This window comes from Tachysurus fulvidraco, chromosome 14, assembly GCF_022655615.1.
Source record: "Tachysurus fulvidraco isolate hzauxx_2018 chromosome 14, HZAU_PFXX_2.0, whole genome shotgun sequence".
In the NCBI taxonomy this organism is placed as follows: domain Eukaryota; kingdom Metazoa; phylum Chordata; class Actinopteri; order Siluriformes; family Bagridae; genus Tachysurus; species Tachysurus fulvidraco.
The window spans coordinates 24,623,921-24,633,684 of NC_062531.1; the positions used below are offsets into that span (position 1 = coordinate 24,623,921).

General features: G+C 41.8%; 1 protein-coding gene across 4 annotated transcripts in view; it reads left to right on the top strand.

The window, feature by feature from the left end:
• Window positions 1-337: 337 nt before the first annotated feature.
• ccdc92 (coiled-coil domain containing 92) overlaps window positions 338-9,764 on the top strand; it is an 18,941-nt gene continuing 9,514 nt past the window's right edge. Inside the window, exons 1-3 of one of the 4 annotated variants that reach the window (XM_047800089.1) lie at window positions 338-522; window positions 3,892-4,011; window positions 4,156-4,311. The gene's annotated coding sequence lies outside the window, so the exon portion shown is untranslated. Of the gene's footprint in view, window positions 523-3,891; window positions 4,012-4,045; window positions 4,312-9,764 lie in introns of those variants that run through there. The other 3 variants (XM_047800090.1, XM_027170765.2, XM_047800088.1) reach the window with 3 other exon arrangements.

Below are 9,764 nucleotides of genomic sequence, written 5' to 3' on the forward strand. Positions count from 1 at the left end.
GGACATAGAGAGAGGGGGGGGGCATAGAGATAGATAGATAGATAGATAGATAGAGAGATAGATAGATAGATAGATAGATAGATAGATAGATAGATAGTTTGTGTTTGTGAGAGAGAGAGAGAGAGAGAGAGAGAGAGAGAGAGAGAGAGAGAGAGAGACACACACACACAGAGAGACACACACACACACACACACACACACACACACACACACACACACACACACACACACACAGAGAGAGAGAGAGAGAGAGAGAGAGAGAGAGAGAGAGAGAGAGAGAGAGAGAGAGACACACACACACACACACACACACACACAGAGAGGGGGAGACACACACACACAGAGAGAGAGAGAGAGAGAGAGAGAGAGAGAGAGAGAGAGAGAGAGAGAGAGAGAGAGAGACGCTCTCTACTGACAGAACAGAACTGACCTCCCAACAGGGATCATGTCAGGATGAAAATGAACAATATGTCGCACCGTCTCCGTATTTGGAAACACACTCTTACGCCCTGAATCCTGAAGGTACGTGTTGACGCACAGCCGACGGTTTTATTCTCACTATCATTAATAGTATTATTATTATATTGATTATTATTATTGTTGTTGTTATAATCTGAGGTCCGGAAGCCAGAGCGCTCGAGCGCATCCTCGCGCTTGCACCTGCCTGCCATAACAAAGCTAACATGCTAACTGCGCACTATGTGTTTAATATAAAACGTTGTGCTTCACGTGTACGCTTTAATACGGGTTTAAGACGTGTCATAAACACGTACATGTATAAATGTCTCCAACATCGATTCGCTATCGTTCGCATATCAAGTAACGACAGCGTTATTGTTGTCTTTACACTAGTTGAGTTGTCAAAATGGTTGCCATTGGTGATGAATGTGACTTTCCTTAGCGCTCTGTTGTTAAATCACGTGAAGGTGTATTTTACAATTTAAGGTGTAATTACAACCGTTTATTCTTCATGTCCGCAATGCAGCTGCGTTTATAACGGATGTGAATTCGGGCTTTTCTACAGAACCGCGTAATATACCGTTTAACCGTGTATATCGTCGTGTAAGTCGATATGTCGATATGCAAATTAGGTCATGATTTGTTTAACCAATCGCAACCTTTTGATTTTTCGTTTGTTTTTGTTTGGTAATTTAGTAAAAGGATTATTAAAATCGTTTAATGTAAAGCGTTAGAACGTTACATTTCCAACTAGGTACGGAATAACAGACTGATGTGATGTGTTGTGCTCTTGTAGGGACGTAGTCAGCGATAACGTTGTGTGATGAAAAGTCACCGCTACAAAAAGTTGATTAATTTCCAATAACAGCATGCCATGAAGTGTTTAACTCCTTACAGTGCTTAAAAGTTTAAAATGTCAAGTCAAGTCAACAGTCGATCCCTCGCCGGCTTCTACGCGGACTGGAGAAACTGTCAAAAGAAACATCTGCTCACTTAATGATCACGGATTATTTTTCATACCACTTTTAATGTGTTTATTATAAGGTTAAGATCTTGTCCGTCAGGTAGAAACCTGTCGAAATGACGACGTGTTAGAGAGAGTGCGATAATATAAACGTATTAGTTTTCCTCGCCGCTGCTCAGGACGGCTTCGCGTGGACAGCCTAAAGATTCGTGAGACTTCTGTGGATGGTACCATTCAGAAACCATGCAGATGGATTTAGACTGCAAATGCTGTGATATTTTTAGGACTGCAGTCACTACAAATAGGTTTGCATTCAAGTCTCCATCAGTGGACACGTGATCGTGTCTTTTCAACAAAATAGACCTCGTTTTAAAACTAGAACCAATTTGCATTCAGTTTTCACTTTTTTGACCATATAGTTACAGAAGGGAAATTATTTAGAATCTGGTGTCACCTATGCCCCCTTTTCCACCAGAAAGAACCGGGTGCTGATTCAGAGATAGTGTTGGTGCTGGTTCGAAGTTGGTTCCACTGGCGAGCCTTCTAAGAACCGGTTTGCCTTTCCATGGGCTAGAGAGCCATCAGGAAGCCAAGTCTTACGTCACTGTATACAACGTTATACAGAGACGTTAGCAACTTGAATTATTAAAAAATGGCGCTAACGGCGTTCTCTTTTGTTTTGTTGGTCACAGCTCCTGACGCAAGCGGTTCTTAAGTCTAGACCAGCAACGTTTTGGTGCTACTTAAGAAACACTTTTCCTGGTTCAGAGCCAGTGCTTTGGGTGTCGATAAAGGAAAGAACTGATTTTAAATTAGGCTCAGAACCAGCACTCAAACTGCCTCGGTGAAAAGGGGGCACTAGATAGTAAGTCAGGTTCCTCGCAAGGTTCCTTCCTCATATCGTCTCAGAAAGTTTTCCACAAATAAATCTGAAGTGAATGGAATTGAATGTTATAATAACCAACGTTGTCCATTTTTAAAGCTCCACTGAATGATAAAATGTATTAAAACAGTAAGATTTCCCTTCAGCAGACAAAACTAAAGTTACTCATTCTGCACATACAAACAACAGCAGTTGTGTTGTAAAGGCTCACTTATAAAAATAGGTAACTTATTAACTTTATCTGGAACAAAGAGGAAAAGTTTTTTTTCTTGTCGATTCTCCGAACGCAAGAACCTTGTCTGCGTTCAGTCTCACAACGATCGCCTTGAATATTATCTACAAGCTGAAAAGTCAATCTGTGTCTAATGCAACGAAACCTAGAACATTGTTGATCTCTGCTTGCTTTTGTATCCTTTAGATATGTTGATAATTAAAAACACATCTTCTCCCATCCAAAGAAGGAAACCCTACTGTACATCTCTTCTGTCTTCCAAATTCCTGGCATGATTGACGGTAGCTGTCAGTTTCACGCGAAGTGTTACGAGCTGCTTCATTATGTCAGCGTACCTGTACTTGGCTGAAAGTATAAATTATTATACTGATGATACCAAATGGAAATAATTGCCATTTTAAAAGCTTGTACTTTTGTTCATCATGCTCATCTAAAGACTAAAGCTCATGGTTTGTCAGCTTTTATCAGCTTCTAGCCTTCATCATTGTCTGTTTCTGTAAGCTGGAGATTCACTCTAAAAGGTTTGGCTTGCGTTTTTTTCTTTCACTCCTGACAGGTCAGGTGTAAATTGATGTATCACTGACTTGAAGCAATAGACAGAAATATAGTAGGGTGATTGCTGTTCAAAGCACGGGGCAAAGTGTGTGTGTGTGTGTATAAGCGAAGCTCTCAGACTTTCCTCTGGTGCTGTAGCTCATTGATTATTAATGCTGAAGAGGAAATGCAGCATTGCCTGAGAGAGAGTGAAAGAGGGAATCTGTCTCGAGGGCACGGACATAGATAGACCAAAGCTCGGCAACTGAGGACGTCGTGACAGAAAAATAAATAGAGATAAGCAAAAAAAAAAAAAAAGAGAGAGAGAAACCAGAGAGTTGCCGGGAAAAAAAGGGGTGGGATTTATTTATTTGTTTGTTTGTTTGTTTATTTGTTTGTTTGTTTGTTACAAATGGTAAAACGTTGAGAACACAAAGGCGGAGAATTAAAGAAGAAAAAAAGGAAAGCAGCGAAGATGTTAAGAAGGTATAAAGAAAGTGAAAGTGAAAAAGGAAAAGGAGTGTCGAAAGAAGGAAAGAAGTAAAAAAAAAGGAAATGGAGAAGTGAAAGAAAAGGTGGTGAACTGAAGGAGCCAATAAGGAGGTGGAGAAGTGAAGGGGCAAAACAAGAAAAGAAGAGAAGTGAAGGTGGAGAATTAAACGAGTTGCAATACTGATGGAATAAAAGAGTCTGAGAGGTGAAGGAACGAAAAGGAAATTAGGGAATTTGGCAGAGATAGAGAGGAAAGCAGTTTTGCTGGTGAGGTCTGGGGCTTGTGCGTCCTGTAGGTGAGTGTCATCTTGCATTTTCCTCCTTCAGATGAGTGCAGCATCAGATAAAACCAGACTCCAGCATCAGCTCTTCAACAATTTTTAGCTACACCACAAATGCTTCGTAAGGCATCGAGCGAATCCAGGAGTTCAGCCTTTCAGACTTACGGTAAGTGGAGCTGCTGCTGGTGAGCTCAGAAAGCCAGACTCACTCTCTTACTTGAGGTAACTGTCATTTTAGCCCTTTATCATTTTAATAAGACATATAGCTAAGTACGAAATGTAATGAATTTCTGCTTAATTTACACCCCAGTGCATGAGCGAGTGCCAAGTTCTACAAGACAGATATCAACATCCTGACACGTTTCAAGGTGTACCGTTGAGGAGAGTGAGTCTGGCCTTCTGGAACAACGTCTAGCGAATGTACATCACATGATAGGATTTACATCGCGTGCCTCTCCAAGAACAGGTCATTAAATCTGTCTAGCATATTAATGATAGGCAATTTTTAGATTACGATAGGCGATAAGTGAAGCTAATAACCTGAGCGCCATTGGTGAATCACCGTCCCCCAGGAGCCGTCCGGGCTCTCACTGCAACCTAACTGCTAAATGTGATGACGTCATGGCCGGTGATGGGAAGATGCTCGTGTTTCAGGAAGCAGTCGGATGTTTTACCATCCAGCGTATTGGATATCCATCAACGTCAGGAGCAGCTGAGCTCACACACACTTAGATCGCACACAAATATGGCTCATTAATAATAGAGTCTGTCTGCCTCTGCCTTTCCTCCGTCTTCCTTACTGTTTTAGGCTAATGTGGGTCATCAGGCATCGCGCCGTTGCTTGCGCTAAATAACAAACGCTCACACACAATGTCATTCGCTAATAAGTGTGTGTTACTTAGCACTCATCGAGGTGAGGTCAGATGTTTTATTAATGATGATGATGAAAGTCTGAGCTCTCAGTCATCACACAAGTGAGAGGAGTATGATTACCCTCAAATACACAAAGAATTGAGCACCTACAGTATATATATATGTATCATCTCTCAGAGTGTGTCTATGTGTTAGTGTTGTTTTGTGCTTATTGGGCCATATTTAAAGGGTCACAAACAGAGAAGCATTAATAACAATGTTGTTTTTCTGCATATCGTCGCTGTCGGGCGGAAACCTCCTATGTCCAAATTTTGTCAATTTCATATTTTTTCACATATCGATGCTATTGGTCAGTTCCCACGTTATTTTTACAAGTTATTAATCAATCTAAAGTCTTGGAAATAGCTTGAGCGTGGCTCAACATGACCGCAGACTTTATCGAACGCCGCTGGCAGCAGCGACGTCTGTGTCCGTACCGTTCTTATCGATAACAGCATAATCTCGTATCTCCCTGCTCCCAAGTCATAAAGCTTGTATTTCCGATAAAACGTGACTTTGGGAAAATGTTGTGTTAATGTTTGTACACAACAGTATATGATAGCAATATAAGGTATAATAACAACTTTAACGATACAATGTTTAATAACTCAAAAAATACGCGTTTTTTTTAATTTCCTGAAAAATAATGGTTTTGGAGATACGGCGATTCCGCCCGACAGCGACGATATATTATCGCTGTCAGAACTTTGAGTAGTGACCACTCTGATATGATCCGGCCAGTAATCGAGTCTCAGTATCAGACATGTATGTGTGACCAGTACTGCGCCGGTAGGCCGTGTGTCATACATGTACATATTTTTAGGTCTTTTGCTTTAAGGTTGTTAAAATGTAGTAGTAATACTTGTTTTCTGTAGTGCTAACTCTTTTCTAGATTAGTTTGTGTGTCATCAGTCCCTTGTGCTAGTAAAAGGTCCTAAGCTTTATGTACTTTAGAGCTTTCTGTTATTCAAACTTCTCCGGGAACGTTCAACAGTGAATGCTGGCGTCCCAAAATCATGGCCTTTTGTTACAACCTGAAACCAAACCTGACCAGTCCCTATATGATGCAATGTGGTGAGAGTGCCTAGAAATGTCTAGGAATGGCGGTTAGCTAGGCTACTAACCAGAACCCTCATGTGACAACATGCTGGTGCTTTTTTCTACCTTGACTATTAAGAGTCTTTTTTAATGGTACTCGGTTACAAGGTTAAAATAGTTCTCTAATAAAAGAAATCTCAGCTCTGGAAGTCTGGGAGATCAGAGCACACATACATACAGCAACCATGGAACAGAGAGGGTTAAGGACCTTGCACAAGGCCCAATGGCTCAATGAACCCCCAAACTTCAGACCATCAAACCAGAACCATAAACATTTGAGACATTGCTACCTTAACACTATTTAATGGTTGTGTTTACTTGGTCTCCTGCAGGCATATTTCTGATGCACTTATTGGTGCCTTGGTAGTCAGGAATAAGGCTTTCCTTGCAATTCCCTTGTCCCTTAATATCCTAGTTGTAGAAACTACCAGGAAGCTTACAAACCTTTCCAATGGCTCTCTAAACATCACAAAATATATAGTATCTAGTAGCCTGGGCAAACAACCAGATCAAGTCTCGAGCTGCCACCAGTTGTCCAAACGTGGTCACTGATAAGATGGTTACCCTCTTGCTTGGTTTCACGATATTGACCCGATTGTGCGTTCTGGTGTGGCTTCCTTTAACTTTTGTTTCAGTGAGGATATGTTTGAAACTTAGAGCAGCACAAATTCTGAACCTTTCCCTTCCATTGGTTGAGATTCCTTGCTGAGGAAAGGATGTCATACTGTATGTTGCACTGAGCAGGAAGCAGATTTGGCTTGTATCTCTCTGCCATATGGCCTTCCAGCTGAGCTTCCTTCTCTTCATGCTTTCCCAGTTTCACACCGTCCCCGTCCAGTATAGTAGACAAACAGGGTGTTCTTTGCTGCCTCTTCCAATCTGTTAAATTCTGACACAACAGACTTTGTTTCTTGTGAGATTACCTTATTCCAGCAGCATCTGTTTTTAGCCATCTCCTTCCTACCCTGAAGCCACAGTTGTTGCTGTGTATGTTCTGGCTGTATAATTATAGTCTTGCAGGGTTAGATAATACCTCTTATTACTAATATTATTAACCAAATACATTCAACTCTTTACACCTTCCCTTGCACTGATATATAGGTACACACAAAATACACACCAATCCAATACCATGAGTAGCTTATCATTAGTCACCTGCATGTATATCCTCATATAAATGTTAACTTTATGACTCAAGTAGTGAAGGCTGTGGGTTGAGGATTTGGGATTAAGTTAGTCATCGTTGCCAAGCTGCCACTTCTTGGCCCTTAATCCTTTTTGTTCAAAGGGTGCTGTAGCACAGCTGACCCTGTACTCTGACCCCAACCTCGAAAGTCGGGATATGCAAAGAAAGCATTTCACTTGCCTCTTTTCCACCGAGGCAGTTTGAGTGCTGGTTCGGAGCCTAATTCAGAACCAGTTCTTTCTTGTTCGGCTCCGAACCAGGAAAAGTGGTTCTTAAGTGGCACCAAAACGTTGCTGGTCTAGACTAAAGAACCGCTTGCGTCAGGAGCTGGGGGCGGGGCTACTGTTAGCGCATTTAATAATGTACCTTAAGTATACTAATGTTTAATACACTTTAACTTTACCGCGATATGATACATTATCAGCACACATGATAGTAGGTAGTTAAGGCTAAATTTTTTTTCTGTGTTAATGATAAAATAACGTTATGTATTTTCTCGATTACAACCTCCGTTTATACAGATTACACGGAGCTGCACGTGCACGTTGGATTCGCCACGTTTGGATGCCGATGTAGGTTCACAAAGCCATGAGCATTAATAGTAAAGCAGCATCCGCCATTGTTTTTGTGTTTGCCGCCGCTGCGCTAACGTCGCTGGGAAACGTGACACGTATACTGTGACGTCACACTCGGCGCTGTGACGGCTCTCTAGCCGGTGGAAAGGCAAACCGGTTCTTAGAAGGTTCACCAGTGGAACCAACTTTGAACCAGCACCAGCGCTAGCTCTGAACCAGCACCCGGTTCTTTATGGTGGAAAAGGTGTAACTGTGCTGTAATATATATGTAACAAAAAATAAAGGCTTCCTTTTATTCAAACTTAGTCCCTTCCGTCTGTGTCTCGTCTCTCAGCTCCCCTCCTCCTCGTCTGTAATCCTCCGAACGTCCATCTGACACGTTTATTAGATTTCATGATCAATATTAGAGCCGGACTGTAGGGATGGAGGAGGATGATCCTCAGTGAATTATTCAGACTGCAGGAGATTCAGGCCTGATTTAGAGCCTCTAATCAACCCGACTCATAGGATAAGTGCACATTTATGTGATTGAAGTATGTAATAATTTGATAATCCTTTAAAAAGCTTTGCATCAGTTTACTAAGCTGCAGCACAGACTAAACGATCACACTGCGAGAATCTTGTGTCCTTTTTGAGATTTGTGATATCTGACTGCAGTTTATCCATTCATCCAGTTTCTTTATCGCTTAGCTTACACGGGGTCACAAAGAACCTGGAGTCTATTCCAGGGCACTCTGGACAGGGTGGTGTAGGGGGCATCCTGGAAGGGGTGCCAGACCATCGCAGGGCACAAATGCACACAAATTAAGGGAAGACCTCTCGGCTATGGAAAATTGCAGCTTCTTTTAGTCAGTTCCGTAACTAAACATGATGGCTCACAAGCTAGCATTATAGCGAACAGGCTTAAGTGTGACCTAGCAAGCTACTGAGAGGTTAAATTAAAACATACCTGGCTCAGCTTTGTGGGTGGGAGGGACCTTGACGTGATCTAAATCAGAGAATTGCTAGCCAGTCATGGGCTCCTGTGTATATATTATTATTGTATAAGTCCCTTTTAATTTTTAAGCAAAATTCCTGGATCGATCCTGCTATTTGAGTTAGTGTCATATAGTTTCTGTGCATGTTCTCCCCAACTGTTTTTCTACCACCTTCCCAATACATTCCAGTAGGTGGATTAGCTAATTTAACTCACCCTGGGTGTCAGTGAGCATGTGCAGGCTGATGTCTCCTTCAGGTTGTATTCCAACCTCACAAGACCATGATGAAGGTCAGGACGAAGCAGTAAAACGTACCAAAATTGAGCTGAGGTTTCTTGTTAATCACGAGTTAAGTAACTTGCTGATGAAATTACGCAAGATAGCTAGAAAGGTGAACGGCAAGGCGTTCGTCTGGACTGCTTCCGTCTGGAAACTTGCCATTTCTCACTGTGAGTCATTATGGTAAACACGCTAACTTATGAACTAGCATTATAGCAAAAAGGCTAAAATAGGATAAATCCTAACAGTGGAATTGGTTTGGTTTAATTTGTTTAACTTTGACGATGTTTACATGCCTCGTGTGTGTGGAGTTTGCATGTTCTCTCCGTGCCTCGGGGGTTTCCTCCGGGTACTCCGGTTTCCTCCCCCGGTTCAAAGACATGCATGGTAGGTTGATTGGCATCTCTGGAAAATTGTCCGTAGTGTGTGAGTGTGTGTGTGAATGAGAGTGTGTGTGTGCCCTGTGATGGGTTGGCACTCCGTCCAGGGTGTATCCTGCCTCGATGCCCGATGACGCCTGAGATAGGCACAGGCTCCCCGTGACCCGAGATGTTCGGATAAGCGGTAGAAAATGAATGAATGAATGAATGAATGTTTACATATATTTTTTTTGGTCCTCCTTGAAGCAGTGTTAAAACAAAGTCATTTTGATGGTACGATGGTTAATAAGTTGTGTTTGACTTGACTCAGAAACGGGAATTGCTTAACTGCAAATGAGTTATATATAGTTTGCTCCACTCAAACACCACAAGCTTATGAACTAGCAGTAAGCCAGCTAGCTAATGTGAGTATTATAGGTAGTGACCTTTACAGTGTTGAAGACTTCTTCCCAACTTCCTGAGAATAAATTTCCAAGTTTTTTCTTGGTTCAGAGTCACGAACCTCAGGCGAA